The sequence below is a fragment of the Tachysurus fulvidraco genome, chromosome 2, assembly GCF_022655615.1.
Source record: "Tachysurus fulvidraco isolate hzauxx_2018 chromosome 2, HZAU_PFXX_2.0, whole genome shotgun sequence".
Lineage (NCBI taxonomy): Eukaryota > Metazoa > Chordata > Actinopteri > Siluriformes > Bagridae > Tachysurus > Tachysurus fulvidraco.
In genome coordinates, this window is record NC_062519.1 from 33,891,450 (window position 1) to 33,913,239 (window position 21,790).

General features: G+C 36.7%; 1 non-coding gene across 1 annotated transcript; it reads left to right on the plus strand.

The window, feature by feature from the left end:
- The first annotated feature begins 381 nt into the window (after positions 1-381).
- trnag-ccc lies at positions 382-452 on the plus strand. The gene has a single exon. It is a non-coding gene; the product is annotated as a tRNA-Gly (tRNA).
- The last annotated feature ends 21,338 nt before the right edge of the window (positions 453-21,790 follow it).

The window sequence follows — 21,790 nt, forward strand, 5'->3', positions numbered from 1 at the left end:
CCAATTTTGTTTTCTTGGACCCTGGCTGCAGATGGCTACAGCATCTCCAGGATTCTAACCTGTAATCTCTGAACAATAGGACGACACAAACACTTTTTTCTGCAATCCTCCACAGTGATTCTCACTACAACATTAAAATGATATGGCTATTTCATCAAAAAGATCCAAATACTAAGTTGATTGTTTTGTTTGTCTCTGCCCCCATGTGCCATTCTGACCCCTGCAAGTGTCCCCTAGTGACCCCTGCTCTTTAGCCCAGAATGCTGACTTCAAGAAGAATTTTGTAAAAATTTATCCTTTACCTGTGTTTTCTTTTCATACCTTTCATAACAACAGGGCATTTTTTTGGACTCAACATAGTTTTACCTTTTAAACTCGTATGCGTCGCTGGTGTAGTGGTATCATGCAAGATTCCCATTCTTGCGACCCGGGTTCGATTCCCGGGCGGCGCACGAACATTTTGGGGCAAGTCGTGGCCTAATCGTTAGAGAGTCTGACTCATAATCCTGAGGTTGTGGGTTCGAGTCTCAGGCCGGCCACGACCGAGGTGCCCTTGAGCAAGGCACAGAACCCCCCAACTGCTCCACGAGCGCCGCGGCATAAATGGCTGCCCACAGCTCCGGGTGTGTGTTCATGGTGTGTGTGTGTTCACTGCTGTGTGTGTGCACTTTGGATGGGTCAAATGCAGAGAACGATTCTGAATATGGGTCAGCCGTATGTCACGTCGTCGTCACTTATTGAGAGAAACTACAACGCACTTGTAAGTTGACCTAGATATGAGCATCTGCTAAGTGCTGTAACTGTAAACATTTCAGTAAAAATGTATATGAATTGTTTGTTTTTTTCTTGATCTTTATCACATTGCAGAAAGCTTTTAGCTGTTTGCTAAGTAAGCCACTCTTCTACCATATTATGGAATAACACATACCCAGAGTAAAAGCACTAAATGGGATTAGAAAGGAATATCACATGACCAATTATGCTGTTATACAAAGAAAAATAATCGATATTGGGTGGTGTGATACATTACCAGTGTAAAATAGATTACTTTTGTGTAAGAGCACAGCCAGAAGTGTTTTATTCTACAGTACTTTTGCAACAACGATGTGCCAATGGTTATGGTTTTCAATTTATAATGAATAACACAACATACTTTTTAACTTTTTATAAAGTTATCTGTGACTAACAGCAACCTGGTTCCTGGTAATACGTATATTATAGCAGCCATAGCTGGTTCATTGCCAGTGTGTGTTATCCATGTTAAAGAGAAAAAAAACCCTGCTGCTTGTCATTTACCTGAGAAAAAGTAAAGCTCCAAATCCTCTATTCTGAAAAAGTTCATATCAGACACTGTTCATCAATAGTTAGATATCTCCTGAAAAAAATCTCCACATCAATAATAATATATTTGGGTTTTTTTTTATCTGTTTTTCTCAGCCTTAGATAAACTGTGTCATGGTATAATAACAATTAGGCTAATTCCAAAATATCTTATTATATTCTGGAACTGATAAAAATATGACCTCATGATTTACTTTACCACATATAACTCATCACATACAGTAAGCTCAGCATACATCATCAGTTTTATACATTTTAGATACTCAGACAATCCGATAAAAATCACAACATTGAGAAATTCTTGGTACGCACCAATTATTGTGTTTTCTTCATCCAATGTGGAATTTTATCTTAAAGAAATGGGAATATTCTGGGAATAATGTCTGTATGTCTGCTGTTTCTATAACCTTTACATCAGAGTTTATTCTGTTATAAACCTGGCTCATGTCCAGCTGGCCAAATGTTGGACTCCAGAGTGAAAAAAGCAACATGTGGAGAGAACAAACCCTCTATTCATTCATCCTCAAGTCGCTGCTCTCCTTGTTACCATGTTTGCCTGTTTGATTTGATCTAAAGCCTGCTCTTGACAGACCCATTTCCTATTTATTTTTCCAGTCTAAGGAATGTTCTCAATCAATCTGCCATTTATCTGCTTTTCTTGTTCAGGGATGCTATGCAGAGATTAAAAAATAAGGGGAGGAAAGCATGCAAACCTTCATGCTTCTCATTATTATTATTAAATCCAATGATGTTGGAACAGATTTAAATACAGATAATAGCTAAAAAGAGATGCTTTTAAACATTTGATACTAGTTACAATCTTTCAATCTACAAGATGAAAGAAATTTAAGAAAAGATGCAATCGAGAGGTAAATGAGCATGTGATATTCATTTCCAAACCCACTGGACACATACTTTCTTATTGCCTGTAGTTTTCACAGTAGAACAAGTAGGTACACGGTTCGTGCTGAGGCTTGTATGACTCACTGATATTGCCCTTTTAAAACAAATATTAGGCCAATTAGTTTTAGTGTTGCATAGACACCACGGTCTGAGATTGCCGTGTGTGTAGGGCAGTGGCTTCACCTTTAAACTCATTTAACTGGTTAGGAAAATATTTGTCATCATTGAAGAACACTTGTACAGGATGTCTTTGTATGCTGTAGCATTACAATTTTCTTTTTTAAACCTGACAACGCTTTTGTATACAAAGCAAGCTTCATGAAGACATGTACAGAACTCTGACCTCAACTCCATTGAACACCTTTGAAATAAACTGGAACACTGCACCACAGACCTTCTCACATAACATCAGCTTTTGACCTCACTGATGCTCTTGTGGCTCAATGAGAAGAATCTTAATCATGAATTATCATTTAATAATCTGCTTACCTGCAGGTTTACAGTTGAAATTAATAATAATAATAATAATAATAATAATAATAATAATAATAATAAGAAGAAGAAGAAGAATAAGAATAATAATAAGAATAATAGCCATATAATGATAATACAACAGTAAGATTAATTGTTTTAAAATAAAGATAAATATACAAATTATTAAAGAGTAAACATTTAAATGCTAACTGCCTGATTTTGGATTTTGGATTAGTATTAAAACTATATACAGACAGAAATGAAAGAAAATAATGAAATGAAAGTATGATACGTTCAATGATACTTTGATTGTTCAATGATACTTTGATTTACAACTTTGATTGAATTCAAAGTTGTAAACAAAAATCTAAATGCTCACCTCATTTTCTTTTAACTATATACACTTCAGATATTGGGATGTGGTGGCTAACTGGTTAAGGTGTTGGGCTACTGATCGGAAGGTCTTGGGTTAGAACCCCAGGTCCACCAAGCTGCCACTGCTGGGCCCCTGGGCAAGGCCCTTAACCCTCAGTTCTAAATCACTCTGGATAAGGGTGTCTGCTAAATGCCATAAATGTATTGGGTCAATAGATTACTTTATCAACACAGGGAAAAAAACACATGCCTTAATCAGCTGTTGCTATAAATCACTTGTCATGATTCAGTGCAGTTGCTTACTGTGTTTCTGCTGAGACATTGTAGAAACCAAAAGCAGACTGGCTGATCATTTTGTCGTGTATTACAGAATGTAGGAGTTCATCTTTTCACTATTGAGACAATTCAACAGTGAAAATGATAATATTAATGACAATTGTATGTATTACTAGTTGTTGTTACAGGTGCAGTAAATGTGAGGAAACGAAGGGAAACAGAGCTCATGAGCCTTCTCAGCATTTTGAAGCCAGATGGAATGAATATTTTGACAACAGCTAGTACATCATAATCCATTCTGAATATCAAATGCTTCCACATCCTACAGCCTCAGATACACTTTGCTTCGACAGCTAATGAGGGACTTTAATCAGAAACATTATTTTGCTCTGGAAACTCTATGGACCACTATCCACTATGTTGCTGAAGCACACTGCAGTCACTTCCTGGATTCAGCTTTAGATATACTGTATTAAATGGAAATGGTATTAGTTTGCCAAATGTCAACTTCAGTATTATTAGTGAATATTATTTCTTAATTATATTTCTTGTAAAAAAAAAAAAACAACAACAACAAAAGAAATATGCACTTCAACTTACTCATAAGGTCTCATCTTCTCTCATCTGACCAGTGAATTTAATTTATCTTTTCGTACTGGTGTGTTTTATGTTTACCAAATTAAAAAAGTAAAGCACTTTAAAAGTGCAAAACGAGTAAAACACATAACTGATTTACATTTAGTGGCACCCATAAAACACCACAAATGTTAAAGCACACTATTAAATGGTAAACGTAATGGCATGAAAGCAGTCTTGGAAGTTAATGTAAATCATTTTATGGCAATAAAAATTGCAGTGTAACAGCACCTGAAAAGGTCAACGTCTAAAGACGAATTACAGAAAGTGTGAAAAAGATCTGCACTTTATCCGGGTGGACATAAAGAACATCACATAGGGAAAGTGCTAACACACTGCAGTTAGCATTCAACTAAAAATGCGATGACAGGTTTATTTCGTTCTTTGAAAAAAATGCATACAGTACCTGACTTAACATCCATGATAGAAAATTATCCATCAGCTGAGCCATTTGTTTACAGTTTATGGCTATTCATGGGCAGACTAGCCTGTCCTCCATTTATACTGCAGTATTTCTGTTGTCAGAATTGAATGACTAGTTTTGATTGTTTTAATGAATCAGTTTGTGTTGGATCACATTCAAGATCACTTGGGATTTACTTCTAAGTGTAAATGTACATTAAATTTATGATTTATGAATAAACTAATATACTATCCAGTAATAAACTACATACTATTCAAACAAGTTCAGTAATCTTTAAAAAACTAAAATAAATAAAATAATAAATAAATAAAATAATAAAATTATTCAATAAAATAAATAAAAAGCAAAAAGATAACAGTAAATCGACACAATATTTTATTTTGGATTAATTCATTAAACAAACTAAAGAACACTACTCATATATTTGACTAAAGGGCTTGAATGCTATTGAGGAAAAACAGCATAGCTCCCAGATAATCGTCCTGTACATTTTAAATTAATAACAAGGCTTCATTTTCAAATTATAAAATGTGTTAGTTTAATTACAAGGTAAAACGTACAAAGTGTCATACTTTTGAAATACTTTTAATACATTTAAAACCCTTTTTTTTTTTTTTACTTTTACTCGAATCGAGAAAGATTGTAAGACATTGCCTATTTATTCACATATGTAATGTCCCAGTAAGACATGAATACAGTTCACAGGGCTTCTAGGTTTAATATTAAATGTATAGTTTCCATGAAACTAAGTCCACTATATCCTGGGTTCCAGTTTACATTAAGCCAAATCTGTATAACAACTCAATCATTCTTTGATTCTTTTCTTTGCAGTTCTAATTTTTATTTTCTGATCTTGTCTGTCTTGCTTTCTGTTTCTGACCCAGTTTCTCTGTATTGATCTGTTCTTCTTTAACTTCTTCCTGTTTTCACCATGATTCTACCTTTCGATTTGGCTTCTTACTAAAGATCAAATGTTCTCTAACCTCCAAAATTATGTGTTTACACAATGATCAGCAATGGATTGGCATCCCATTCAGTGTTTCTTCTTTTTTCATTTACCAAAGATAGGATAGGATTTGGAATAGATTTAATAAAAATGAGTACATAAAATACATAAAGCACATAATAAAAATGAGTACATGAATGACTCAAAGTGCCAAAACCTTTCCAATAGAGATTATAAAACAGCTTACCAGTAGTTTACTAGGCATAGGGAAAAGCGTATACACCAGTGAGTACCATTTACCAGTTACTGACATGAAATTGTGGTATAAGAAAGCCTTATTGTTCCAGTAAGAAAAGCTTGTCTACTCTTGGGACCTGCTACCACATTAGAGCTGGAATTTATATTACTGACCTTTACTTACAACACAAGCTTCAGCAAGAAGCATAGTGTGCACTGTGCAAATCTCGTCATATCTCAGAATATTCCAAGTCTATCTGAATGTCTCATAAGTGTAAAGTTTTCTTGCTGAATGACTTTGTGGGGTCAACTGCTTATATGTGAATCATCTACCATCGAAAAGGTTATAAATATTTCTTGTTTATCCCAGGGACAAGCAATGATAGCACACTGATCCAGTTTAGTTTTTTACTCTCCATTACCACATACCACTGAACCCTGTTTTCTCCAGCCACTACTCCAAAAAATTCAATCGCACGCTTAACCATGCGAGACAGCATCTCACAATTTCCCAAATTCTCTCCTTTGCCCTGATCTGTTTCTTCTTTGTGTTGTCTCGAAACACTTCTGCTTTCTCTCAGAACCTCCAAAGAAAACACAGACCAATTACCCAGATGTCTTTACCCTACTCGTCCCTCTCTTCCACTCAGGGCCATTCAACACATGAACAACAAATTCATGCCAATTCAGACTTCAGGGGTCAAAGTGTGCACTCCCTGACCCCTCATCAACCTGGCTTTGGCTCAGTGGCTTTTGGTGAATAGCTCTTATTGAGAAAAGAGGCTCATAAATCTTGTGCTTGCAGCATGTAGGAAAGGCATTGTGTCATGACTAGGGAGGTGTCAGTGCAGAATGAGTGTCTATTTCTTATTCATTTTTTGTGTCATCCTTCTCACCCCACAGTCTTCATAAACAGTTTTTTGTGCAGGTCTGTATCTGTGAACATAATGCCAATCAGAACAGCCCTGGACATACCATGATTAAATGCAGAGGATACAGAGAAATGCAGAAAGTTTAGAAAAAAAGTGTGCTAGTGAATCCTGATGTGCTCAATCATGCACACATGGACATCAATGACATCCATCGGGGTCAAATGGGCTGCTTTGGGCCTTTCTGCCATTTTTCTTGAGGATAATTACAAAAAAAATTACACAGCCATGACAATCTAAACAATAATTTGTACAAACAACACTAATACATATAATTATAATTAACTTAATTAACATTGCTAAATTATGTTGCTAAACATTGCTAACATTGCTAAAAACTTAGTAGAAGTATATTTTGGATTTAAGCAAACATCAATTTATACATTCGGTTCATTTGCTTTGTTAAGGTTATTTAATTATGAGTATATTGTATGATGAGTTTATCAATGATGAATTATTGTTTGGTAATGTAAACCAAATCATTATAAGATGCTAGTTTAAAAAACCAAATGGGAATCAATCAATTATTTACTGTTTTGTGCAACATAAAGAAATGCAGTGTTTCTTCTTAGGCAGCAGATCAAACTGTACAGTGAGTTGTTTTACAATCAGCTTCACAAATGATATCATTTGCCACTAAAGCACAGCCCTGTGTTAACTCAAGTTTCTAGATTTAAATATGTATATTTTTAAATATATACATCCTCAAGTTGACTTGAAAAATAGAAGTTCATCATAACAAAGTGAAGAAGGCAGATGCAAATAAATTTAATGAAGTGAAACTCAAACAAAACAAGCAAAATCAAAACAACAAGCTTGGCATCATTATGCCTAACCCACACCATGTTACACACAACATAAGCTTAGCAGCTAAACTAATAGAACGACAAAGGTAAATAAGGACGTTAATCAATGGGAACACAACACAGGCGAGTGCAATCAAGTTGGCATGTGACTAAGGCACGTGATTTGTAATAGTCTGATAGGGCTTATGGGTAATAAAGTCCAGGGTTGCTCCTTTGGCAAACTGCTTTTTACCCACTGTATACTAGGAATATTCAGATGCAGCTTATACCTTTATATTTACATTTGGTAGATGCCCTTATACACCACAACTTCTATTTATCTCAATTTAAGGTTGAGGTCATGGTTGAGGGAACTGTTTTTTCTTGTCTAAACCAGTTTACTCAGGTGTTGTTCAACACATAAAAAGAGCCAACACACTGCCTTTCATCATTTACATTTTTTTTGACCCACATTTGTAAAAAAAAGAAATAAATCGATAAATAAAATCCATCCACTGACATATGCTTGGGATTTCGGAGTTCATACATTTTGACAGCTCTTCTATGCCAATTGGCTTATGGGATAGTGGAGTGTCTACATGCTACATAGTGCAGAACCTCAGAGGAAGCAGAAGGTCATCTGGGAATTTCTCATTTACACTTGTATGCATTGTGAAGATTCACACAATTTCTTTAAGGCATACTGAGTCATAGCTTGGTCGTGTTAGTTCACTTTTCAGTTGGAATGTAAACTGCAATTTATGCATTTGCAATTAATGCTATGGCATCAAATTTGCAGTATCACCCACCTATTGCATCCATTTATTTATCCTAAATGTGTTTTCATGGCAGAACCTGAAACATTATTCAACTGATGATGAATTCCTTCAGGGAGTATTAGTCTGGTTTTTCTTGTTGATACCGGCTCAAGCTATGGCTCTGCCTCTCTTTCAGGAATAGGTGACCTACTCTCAGTGTGTGTGCCTGGTTGCTGGTGACTTTTTCCTATAGTGACATTTGTGTAATGTCATGGTGATGGATGATGGGAAGGGCTCGATTACTCAACCATGTGGGCTGAGCCTCCTCGCCATACGCTTATGGATTCCAGATCACCACTCTCAAAACACACCTTGCCTGAAGACCAGAGGGGGTTTGATGTGTTTACCCTTAGAGCCACAGTAAGACTTTGTTTGAAGAGTAAATTCATATGATTTCAATTTTAATGGAAGTTTTCAGTTCAATCAGATTCAATTCAGGTTTATTTATATAGCTCTTTTAACAAGACATTGCCAGAAAACTGCTCTATATGAACTTCAAGAGGAACCAGACACCTCTTCTAGGTATTGCTGGGAAGTAGGATTATAAATGTTTACATCACACAGCAAAAAAAATGGCATTTTAGCAAGTTTAAATACTTTAAATATAGTCAAATTTAGTAAATATTTTCTTTTACAATATTACAATAAATCAATAAGACAATTGCTAAAAATTTCCATGAAATAGTCTTGTTTTATTTTCATATAATAAAAAAATAAAAAAAATATTTGCCAGTGGAATAAGAAAATCTAAAGCATTAAAAGAAGTATTGTATTGGTTGTATTGTGAGTCCTGGAAACAATAGTCCTTTTTCTCCATCTTTTGCTGAGACACCATTGTCCTCCAGGTTTCAGTCCATCCACAATGAATTGAAAAAAAGCTAGAGACTGCTCAGATTCCTGCGTCCCTGTGATGATCGTATGCAAGCCACTGGATAGTTAAGTAGAGTCTGTCTCCTATATTCTTAGTTCATTATTCCTTTTGTGATGAAAAATAAGAGACAAAGTGCATATTTAATTTGATTTCGTAATTATGCTAATAACTGAATTGTGAAAATGCAGTGCATTTGGAAAAAAAAAAAGCTTACCAAACGCTTTGCTGTGAAGTAATACTAAGGTTATTGTTGTGTGATGCGTGTGCATGTCGGCACATTCATACGTATAAGGCAGCGTGCTGTGTTTAGAACAATGTGGGATTGCAGCAGTGTCATTCAGGTGAAAATGCGAGTCTGAGCTGGAGCTGACATGCATATACAGTATAGACTCAGATTTATGACCTTAGAATAAAACATTCTTAGTTTGCCATGTGGAATACTGAGTTGGATTTAGAAAAATAAAGCATTATCTACCATCTAGATGTAATTATGACTAGAGGGGAAATTTGTGTGAAACTTTATATTTATGATAGCAGCATTAAGATTTCAACCTCTATATTAATTCTTATGAGTACTGCAAAAAAAAAAGTTTCTTTCTGTTTTTCAGCTTCAATTTAAAATAACACTTAGTAGCTACAAAAGAATTTGGATTAAAAGTTGATCCATCCATTAAGTTCTCTACCCCACTTATCCAAAACAGGGTCACAGCGAATCTGAAGACAATGTCCCAAGAGACTCTGGAAACAATGCGGGGACACCCTGGATGTGGTGTCAATCACACACACACACACACGCACGCACACACACACACACACACACACACACACACACACACACACACACACACACACACACACACACACACACACACACACACACACACACACTCAACCACAGCCTTTTACATAATATGGACAATTTAGAAATACAAAACAGCCTACAATGCATGTCTTTGTACTGGGAAGGAAACTGGAGCACCAGTAGGAAAATGCTAAAGCATATGGAGAACATGCAATAGCAGAATCAGGAATCAAACCCACACAGCTGGAGGTTTGAGGCAAACATGATTAATGATTAATGTTTATTTGTTAATTAATTTTGTTACCTTAGTACCACTAAAGATTATTTATTTATTTGAATACATGGCTAAAATCTTAAAAAAATCAAGAACAATTCTTCTTTTTCTTTTTTAATTTCATAATCCTGCAGGATTATTTTATTAGATTATTTTGTGATGTAATAGAAATCGCACATCAGCTGTGCATTATTGTTTTAACTTTGTGACAGTACTCCAACACAATAGGTAGCTTTTAAAACCAGTTGTCATTGTACAAAGCATGCTTTTAGATTTAAACATGTTTTGATAATCATTTGTTAGAAAAAAGCATGGAGTAGAGCTCGGCATTCTGTGAATATTAGAAATGCTCAGTACAGGGCATACGGCTGCATAAAACCATCCAACACTGATGTTTACTCCAAAATAAATGAGTTCCTAAAATGTCCTAGATTTCTACAGTTCGAATATACCTTAAAGTGGTGCTAAAGCCTCTTTTTTGTTCTTTCTAAGTCATGCATGTGGTAGTGGTGCACTTGGAAGCTATATTTTCAGTGTTCCTGTAGCTGCTGTTTTTTTTTAACTGTTTTTAACATTATGGATTTAATGGTGATTACAACATCTGCATGTGTTTTAACCTTGGCTTTGGTTTTGGAACAAATATATGAGAACAACTAAATAAAATGTCTTTGCAACTTCGTCCAACTGCCATTTACTCTCAAATGTTTCAGCTTATCAAACTATGACCTACTGAGTTTAAAGTCATCTTAAGTGGCGTTGTGTATAAAGTAACCGTATTCATGTAAACCTGATCATGTTTATTGTTAGCCTGAACCAAAAGTCCCATGTCTGGTCCCATATTGGACAGGACAAAGCTGAGACAAAATAAATATCCTCTGTTTTCCTGCCTGACACAGGATCCGCCCTAGGGAACGGTGGCCTGAACACACTCCGTCTTTTAGTTTGTTTCCTCTGGGGAACAAGCGAGAGCCGAGTGAATAAAGCTGCTTCGATGTATCGTGGAGGACATGCTTGCTCAGCAGCAGCATGAGTGAGCTCACTTCCTCTCTAAACATTGGTCAACATGAGCAGGCGAACAAAAATAAACACAGGAGTAGGCAGTTCATCACTATGTACTTGAGATCTCTAAACCCTTTACTTTGATTTAGACTGAACTGCCACTGTTGCTAATATTTTAGCAAGCAGAAGTGCAAAAAAACAGAATTGTACCACGAAATCCCAAGCATATGTCAGTGGATGGATTTTATTTATCGATTTATTTCTTTTTTTACAAATGTGGGTCAAGCAACATTAAGGAAAACAACGAGGCAACATTCTTGAATGACAGCTAATAAGGGGCTATTTTTAAACCATCCAAAGATACTAGAATCCCATCCATTTGATTTTGATTGGCTCACAACCCCCGGGATTATTAATTCATGCTAATAAATGCATTCCCTTTGTGTTCTACTTCCTTTCTACTTCAAATTGAATTGTCTTTTCTGTCATTCACATTATAATGTTTGGACCAACGCTAGGGTTACATCTTTAAACACAGGTGTTCCTGCTGGAAACAGTGTTTCTGAAGCTATCTGTGACGCTAAATAACAGTTTGGGAGGTGAACAAACTGCAAAACAGACCCATGAGGAGCAAACTGATCCTAGGAACAGAGATGAAGTGTTCAATGTCTGAACTAAATTACGATCTAATTAACTAGTGAATACAATAAGTACATAAATGCTGGAGACATTATGATGATACAATTGTGGTAGGGTTTTTTTTTTAACTCATAGCTCCAGGGTTCTGAAGAGGATTGTGAAGGTTGTGCAAAACAACCTAAGATGTCTATTAGGCTAATAGGTTTGCTTTCTGGCATTAACAATTTAATCTTGATGGTCACTGTCATGACCCAAATGCAGGAAAGCCAAATCAACAGGCTTTAATAACAAAAGGACATGAAACAACACAAGGACTAGGGACAGGACAAAGACAACAGTAGATTCCGCGATGCACAAGGCAACGCGGCACAGTTAAATAGACACGGTGATCACAATAGGAAACAGGTGTGTAGACAGGGAGGAGCAGATGAAGGCGGGCAGACACGTGACGAGAAAAAAAAACAGAAGCACGTGGCTAAAGTCCGGGCTGAGTCCTGACAGTACCCTGCCCCCCCCAGCACATGGCGAGGCAGGTGTGGGGAGCAAGGCACACGGTGAGGCAGGTGGGGGGAGCAAGGCACACGGTGAGGCAGGTGGGGGGAGCAAAGCACACGGCGAGGCAGGGGGAGCAAGGCACACGGCGGTGCAGCGAAAGAGGGCTGAGCGACGTCCACAGCCGGGCCGAGTGACGTCCACAGCCGAGCCGACAGGCCGAGCAACGTCCACAGCCCCAGACGTCACAGACTGCGACTCCCTTTTATGTCTTATTTGTATGCTAGTAATTATGTAATATTTGTACTTATGCAGTCTTAACCTTTTTTTCTATATTCTATGTTTAAATTACAGTCACCTCCATCAAGGATATATTTAGAGAGAGCATATATTTCATGCTACTGTATATACCGTATTTACATATTCCATTTTGAATGTAAAATGAGTTTAAAACATGGAGTGCATATTACTGGGCCTGCCAGTTTGTCTAGGAGTTTGTGTGTGTGTGCTTGTGTGTGTGTTTTTCCTCCAGGGTTTCCAGTGGTGGTCTTTACAGCTGATTCCTGGCATAGGTCTGGATTGAGTTACTCTGAGCCATGCTAGGATGCTGACGGAGCCACCCAGCTTCCTTTCCACTATCATCCCAAAGTAAGAGTTCACCATCTAATGCACTCGTTCCTCCACCAAGCGGATCTATGGCTCTCTGCTAATTGCGGGTATTATGTCAAGAGAAAATCATGGTATGATCTCAAATCAGTTATGCAACCGTTTTTTTAAAGCTTGCCACATGCATGCAATTACCATATTCACATTACAACCTGATTTGTTCATGTATTTTCCTATCCTGGATTAAAAAATTTACCCTCGTTACAATTTAATACACTTTATCATCATGCAGACCCTTTTGTTTGATACGTGCAGCACAATGGATTCCAACTGTTTGATTCAGAGGGATTAAATACATCCATATGGCTTGTTGCACTGTATCATTATTGAAAGTTAATTATGGCTATTGTTCAGTTTATTCTTCCCCTAAAGAATAATTCCCTACAAAATTTTCTGTGATAAAACTAAAGGAGTTTTACATCCTCCCCTAACGAGAGAGAGAGAGAGAGAGAGAGAGAGAGAGAGAGAGAGAGAGAGAGAGAGAGAGAGAGAGAGAGAGAGAGAGAGAGATTTTTTGCTCTATTTATGACCAGTTCCGACCAGTTTTTGCCTCTGTATAAACAGGCATTTCAATCCCCACAAGCATAAGAGGTGCATTAGAAATAGATCCAACTCAAGCCTACTTATTATTTTTCTTTCTATTATCTATTATAAAGCTGTCTATTATTTTTCTTTATACCTCTTTTTTATATAAACTCCATAGAAATCACACTTTCTATATTAATTATGTTGGCTTTGTAGAAGCCAACATTCTGATTTCTGTTATAAGCTTATTATTATTATTATTATTATTATTATTATTATTATTATTATTATTATTATTATTATTATTATTATTAGCCAAAAATGTATTTAAAAAAATGCAGCCTAGGGCTTTCGAGCCACGTGCACCAAATTTGGTCATAGACCCGGGTCTGAAGTATGTTGCTTCTATTTTTCTAAGCGATTGGAATTCCTGCATACCCTGTACGGAAGCTCAAAGTGGCCTTTTTTCCCATAGACTTCCATTATAAACTTTTGAGGTTTATAACTCGGCAAGCTTTCGAGCGATTTACACCGATTTACACACTTTAGGACCTTACTCCGGACGAAGTTTTTATTTCGGAGTTCTGACGGAATTTTCGGTTTTCCGGTAGTCGACGATCGAACATCCCATAGACTTGAATATGGAATTCTGAAAAGTCCTCTAAGCTCTCACACACACAATACATCCAACATTAAGAATTGCATGTACTGTTCTATGCAGTATAATAAGTAGAATCCCATAATGACTGCAGTATTGACATGAAATGTCCAAACCCTCAGTAGCCACTTTTTGCCAAAAGTATTGGCACCCCACCGGGTATTCTGGTGACGTCACTCGACACCACGTGACGCCCTGTGTAGCCCCGCCCCAAAACAAGCGAAATCAAAAATTTACGCAACATGGACATGTGACATATCAAAACACTCTGAGGGGCTACACAATGAGGGGAACTGCCAAACAGTTATTCTGGTCACGTCATGTGGGGCAGTTCATGTGAGGTCACGTCATGCGGGGCAGTCACGTGACGTCACGTGAAAATTAAAAAAATATCAAAACACTCAGCACAATGAGGGGAAATGCCCCACGTGTGAACATTAAAAATTTGCACAATTGCACAACTACCTCACGGGTATTCGGATCACCTCACGTGCTCATGTCCGCTTGCCTCCAAAAGTATTGGCACCCTAGCGGTCCAGTAGCTGTCACAATCTTTCTGTCCACTCGCCTCCAAAAAGCACCGGCCTTTGCGAATACTTGCACCGTCAAAGCCAACATCAAAGTTTGTCGCGACGAATTTTACCAATCTAGTTGTATTTAGGGGTGTTAATTAGCTGAGTTGTTTAATGGTACTATAGTGGAGAGTAGTGGGACTCCAGTAAAGGGATTGAGAAAAACAGTTTGCTGACAATAGTTTGCTGACAATACTGTATATTGTCTTCAAAATTAAAAAATTAAGCAAGATGAACATCTTGCAAACAACTCATTTAAAGTGCTTCTGAATTTTCTATTTTGTACACTCTGGGATATAGACCAAAATGACCATCGCCAAGCACAATCGCAAACAGAGACACACTCCTGACAATTCAGAAATGCAAGTCAGCTTACAAAGCATGCCTTTAGACTGGGGGAGGAAACCAGACAACCCAGAAGAACCCTTCGAAGCACAGGAGAAAATGCCTCACATATACAAGGTGGAGGTTGGACTTGAGCTCCCAAGCATGGAGGTGCAAGACAAACATGCTAACCATGTTTAATATGCCCCAAAAAATGAGTAAACCTTTGTTTTGATGACTAATTCTTTCCTGCTCTAGTAATAGAACCATGTATTGGGGTATTGCTCTACAGTAGTAGCTTGTTAGCAGGAAACATGGGTTGTCAGTGCATTTCTGGCTGTGCTTCTTCCTGCACACTATTTCCTTGGTTAAAAAAAAAATAGTTGGAGTGAAATGTGAAATTTATGTAGTTATGTGACAGGCAGTCAGACTTATTGAAAATGTTACTGCCTCTTTGTAGAGCAAGGGTGCTTTTCTATTAGTAAGTAATATCTATTGTATAGTAGTGTTACATGCCCTGAGTGATGGTCATCAGTGATAACCCTGAAGCTCTGTTCTCATCTGAACCACTGAGGGTTGAACTCGACTCAAACTGGGATTCTATGCATCTGTGATGGCAGTAGAGAGAAAACCTTTGTAAACTCTTCACTGTTTATATTGAGCTGGTTTACTGAGCGACTGTCAAGTACTGTCAAGATTCGACTGGTTTGGTGTATCTCAAACATTGTTATGTTGTGTACATTTGTCAATCACTTCATCACATCACAACTCATTCTTCCTGGTTAAAAAGAAAACATGTTGACAGTCAGATCAAATCATAGCTCTCAAGACATTTCATAAAAACATGCATGTTCACCATCATGTCTTGTTTACTGCTCACATAGCTAAGATCCTCCTATTGTTCTGAAATACTCTGAAAAACAGAGCAGGTATGACATGTATGCTTTATATTTGCATAGACAAGAGCTATACTTAATTCCGATATATTATTAAACAGTAGGCTTTGTTGTTGTATTGTGGCATTGGCAAACCCACCTATCACATGTACATGCTTTGTCTTTTGAGGGACAACGTTAGCACATGTTAAATATTTGAGACACCTCATTCTTAAAAATCATATTTAAAAATCATCTTAGAGTGCCCTTGTGTGAAAGAAAGTACGACAACATAAATGAATTGGAAATATCTATGGATTGATTAGCTGGTTAACATTCTTGACTAAAATATACTGTGTAAGCAAAAACTTGAACACAGAGCTGGAGCTTATCCATTAGTTTTTTGTTGGATGGTATAGCATTGAGTGAATGAATTTCAGATTTAGTATTAAGATCAGACCTCAAATGAGTCTCACATCAGCTGGCATGGCAGCTGCCCTTGAATGGGTTAATAATGGCTTGGAAGACTATTAACCAGATATTAAGCCTTCCTTTTGAAAAAAAAGTTTGAGCGATCAGTTTGCATTCAACAGACTATTGGCATTACAGCTTGGAGGAATGAACGCAGGGTCAGTGGAGGGCATGGGGCAGGCCTGAGAATTTGTCTGGCCTGTTTCCTGATGTGACTCTGGCACTGAGAAGCATGTCTGACATCCTAAATAAACATTTGAAATAACCCAAGAGACCTTTTTTCTTCTACGCTTGTCCTAACCTCCTCCACTTTTCCTACATATTTTTTTCCTTCAATTCTCAGTCATCCTCACACTCTCTTTCCCCATGTCTCTCATCCTGCCATAAACCTAGGTCAGCAAACTGTTAAAAACGTTAAACTGATACCCCAGCTGCGTGGAGAGAGCGTCTACATGTGGAGAAGGGAGAGGGTGACTGAGGTCCTGTTTGAAGTGGAGCTGGAACATCAAACCCTCCATTTAGAACAGGATGAATGGATAAAGGGCTGACTTAAGTTTTTCCAGCAAAAAGAGATGGATAGTGTTATGGCTTAAACATTTCTTACTGGGCTCGATTAAAGTCTCTGACACCGCTGAGAGCAGTTTGTAAAGAAAGTGTATTGACAATGAATCCCATACTGAACTAATCAATAAAGGTCAGCGAGGGTATGCATGTCTGTGTATGTGCATGTGCTAGCAGGATAGACTAAAAAATCTATACAAAGGGCAAGGTGTTCTTCCTATAAGTCTTAAAACAATTTAATATTTTCAAACCGTGTGGCAAGTGAACAAAATATCAAACTTAAGTTCAAACTTCAAACTTAAACATCTTACTAAAATAGAAGCATATTTATCATCTTATATAAGACAATCAGGCTAACAGAAGAGTCATATAACAAACGATTATTGTTACCTTGTTTCATATAGGATTTTGGATTAATAATAAATAAATAAATGAATAGATAAACAAATAAACAAAGAAATAAATAAATACATAAATACATAAAAAAAACTAGTAAGAAGATAATGATCTGAATGTTCTAATTGTCAGAAGGTTCGAGTGGTTCAAGCTTGACTTTCTATGAGCTCTAAGGTAATCCAAACGATGGTATGAGTACTGTATGTTCAAGTAAAAATCTGCACTCTTTAAATATAAACTTGTGTGTAATTGCTGAGTCTGAGTTCAATACAGTACTATATTACACAAAGTCTTAATCAGATACATTGCTGCAGCCATGATAATAGGTCTGAACTGTGACTGCACACATACATGATGCACTTCACATATGTATTCCATATAGTATACACACACACAGTAATTTCAAAACACATTAGAAAAAAATACACTACTACAATGGGTATTTAGTTGCATAGTTGATTGGGTTGGTTCAATTAAGCATGAAAAATATAAAATCAAGTAAATTCGATCACATTTTATCTACAGTTTATCTACCATCATTCCCATATAGGGCTTTTTTTTTTTCATATTTACAGAATTTGTAGCAATGCAACTTATTAGCAAATTATCCAAATTAACGGTTTCAAACCTGTCACAGCATGACAGTGACATTGTATACCAAGATTAAAGTGGAAAAACTCACACAGAGCCCTGACTTCAATTTCACTGATCACCTTTGGGATGAACTGGAACACGGACTCGACTAGGAAGCCGTCCCAGAAGAGTGGGACATATTATAAAAGCAAACAAGGACTAAATCTGGAATGGAATTTAAAAAGCACATAAAGGTGTGATGGTAATGTGTCCAAATACTTTTGGCTATATAGTGTATCTGGCTCTGTTTTCTAGAGCAACAGAAATGTAACAACACCACAAAAGTTCATTGTGGGTTAGTGCGTGTTATTTTGTACATTATATTGAATTGTAGGCAAGTAGTTTTAAATCATCGGCTATAGTTTTCATATTTTAGGATTTAAAGATTAAAGTGAATTTTATTTATTTATTTATTTATTATTTTAATTTAGTTAATCTTTAGTAAATCCTTCAAACAATAATTATTAAAAATAGTGTTAATTGTAAAAACACATTCAAAGTCACAGTTTCCATTTTTGCTTTACATCCAGTAATTAATGTAGGACACAACAACTAAAAGCTCACTTCCAGTACCTAAAACTTTTACCTCTATGTCTTAAATATTATCTAAAATGTTATCTTTAACAAGTACCAAAAATGGTAACGTCTCTATTAAGTCGAGATAGCGGGAGTGGTTGGTGTAAAGTTAAAGGTTAAAGAAGTCATGTTAAATGCTACTGAAAGTTTGGCTTAATTACTGTTTAACTTAATCTTATAAAGCTACATTTGGAAATCTGTGAGGGAAATGTGCATGCCTTGGGTGGGACTCATTTCTCTTTCAGCCATGAGAAAACCACTTTGAGTTAATTGCTTTAGTGGAGCCTCCAGCTGTAAAAACAAGCCCAAAATGACCAACCATATGCTGTAAATTTGTGTCATTTGCTGTAAAGAGGAAAAGTATTATGCTATTTGCAGCTGAAGGAGAAAACAGAGCATTTGACCTAAAGTAAGTAATATGAAGGTGACTCAAGTCTTTAAGTGAGGGCATTTGTTGCACTGGGAATATCTTTAACAGCTTTTTATCAAGTGTAATTATTTGGTTAAACATGAACAAGCATAAATTCTATTTTCTAAGTACAAATTAATAAACCACTAAATTTATTACCTTCAGTATATACACTAGCTGCACAAAACAAGCTGTAAATGTAAATTTTATTAGAAACCCATCTGAAGTATCCAGCTTTATATGAAAATGAAATGTTCTTCTTTGCTGTAATGTTAATCAAGATCGAGTAACATTGTACAAAAATGGATTAAGACACCATTTCAAAATGATCAAATGTTATAAGTATGATAGTTTGAATTTGGTAAAGACTATCTACCAAAGATTCCTCTGACTTCAGATGGCCAGAATTGTTTTCCCAAAATAACCATAATGCAACATATTTAGCTGCCAGTGTCATGTACGCACATGAAAGGCTGACTCCTTGAGTACATAAAAGAGTAGGATAAAGATGTAGTAATTATAACCTTAGTATTACTTTATGTATAGCTCCAAAATTGATCAAACCTAAATTCCAAAGCATAGTAAAAATTTGTGTGACAGAAGTAATGTATGCTAGAAGTCTTTGAGCACTTTAGTCACATTTGTGAAGCTATAAACCTGCTGTTATTGATACTCAGGCAAACAAACCCAGCTAATTCAAGGAAATTAAACTCAAAGCCAAGCCCATGCTTATTCTAAGAACTCCAGGGTGTAGCTGCATAGCTAATTCAAAACGGACCCGACATGCTTTGGTGTTCCATGCATCCTTCTGGGATGTGGCATTGCTACAAGCTGAATGGGAGGGAAGCCACAAAACCTTCAACCTCTCTGCATCTGCACGCAAAACCATAGTCTACCAAATCATTGTCTGCTCTGCTCCACTCCTGATTGCAAACAAAACCCAAACACAAGCGGGGCAGCCAAGCATTAGTCACACACATTGAGCTTTTTGGGCATCGGAGGAGGATTAACTGATTACCATCACATACTGCTACAGGCCCAGTCAACATGGTGGTCTGTAATTGGTGTTCACATGAAGAATTTGTAAGAATTATAATAAGAATTTGAAGAATTACAATTAGTTCATTTTGCAAGCTACAGTACAAACCACTAACTTAAGCTGTTCACATATTTTCATAAACTATGGACAATTTTAATTTTTAACTGATATCATTTGTGTTTACATGAAACATTTTAATAAATGTGAATGATGGCTTAGAATAGAATGACTGCCTTTATGTGTACACCTACATTTGGTATACAGCAAATCCTAGCTAATAAAATGCCTCCCAAGTAGTGCTGCAAAAAAGCATTTGTCTACTTGTTATTACATATTTGAATTATTGTTGTTTTTTTAATTATTGTGATTTTATGTGTTTGTTTTGTTTTTGTTTTTTTTTTCAGACTCAGGCGCAAGTGAGAGAGTAAGATCCTGCTTCTGGACCACCAGAAATAATATGTCTTAGATTTAGTTTTAGGTTCAGGTAGTCTCAGGTTCGCTTGACAGCCTACAAAATGCTAACTCTTCACACAAACAGTGCTCTGTTTCAAACTACACTGCCCCTAGCACTTGTCATGCTGTATCAAACCCTAATGTTAGTCCTGGGCATCAAAGTGCATATCAACTTGGTTAGGACCTTGCACATATTAGTGGTATTTGAACTCAGTTTTAAGGATTTGATTAGTAACTTTATATGTATCTGAGCACTCTGAAGTACTGGGACAATTTGTACTGATGGCATAAGTGCATCATCTTTACAAATCAAACTGATTGGTTAAGATTAGTGAAGAGGTCACAAGGTGCACCAGTCATATGCTTTCCTAGTTAGTTGGAATTTTCGGATTTACCACAATTTGCGCACAAGCTTTCCAACAGGCTCATATTACCATTATGTCTTTCTGAAGGAATTCACTAATGCTTGGTTCTCTGGCTCATCAGGATTTCTGAACCTTGTCAAGTGCTATTTAATGCTCCATATGACAACTTACATCTCTCGGTAATTAGAATCCCTGCCTCCCTTCCCTTAAACCCAAAATCAGCTCCACAGGGACCTTTGAGACTATTCACTGGGCATAGAATAGTGTGTTAGCTGCTGATATAGATAGATATAGTAAACTGGCTTTGTGATGCTGTTTGCACACACTGCTGTGCCTTTATGATAAGTAATGTCTTTGACTATGCATGTATGTGTGTGTCATGGGGTTTAGAGTGTCCTTACAACACACCGCTGACATAACCCGTGGCACGCCAGCGGCAAACTGGCGATATGACCGGCGCCTTGCTTGTTAGAAGTCCAGCCAAACCCCCGAGGGGCCGAACGCCAGGAAATAAGAGACGCAAGCTGTTGCATCAGTGCGCTTACTTACCCATCATGGAAAATACATTTCCTTTTTTTCCCCTCTCATCGTCTATGGAGTTTTTCTTATACCTTCCATCATATTTAATTCAAAGCTTCTTCAGCATAGTGGCATGTTCATAAGAAACTAGCTCTGTTTCTCCTGATCCTAAGAGAATCAAAGATGCCAGAAAGCCAGCACACATTGTTGTATGAGGTGTCTTGTCTGGTCTGAAAGACTCCTATTCTACCGTAAACATCATTTACACACCATTAGTAATCCCACAAAATATATCGATGCAGGTTCATTATGCTCAGACCTGGAAAGGTTCAAGACCTGGTTCATATTTCATTTACTGGTGTTGGTTTAACTAGTTGTGGACTATCAGAATTGATTTATTTAAAGCTAAAATTTAATGCTTTTATCTTTCATAACACAACACTACAAATATTAACTTATTTAGTTTGAATAGAATATTTTTCTTAAATTTACCAGGAATATATATTTTAAGAGCATAGTAAATAGAA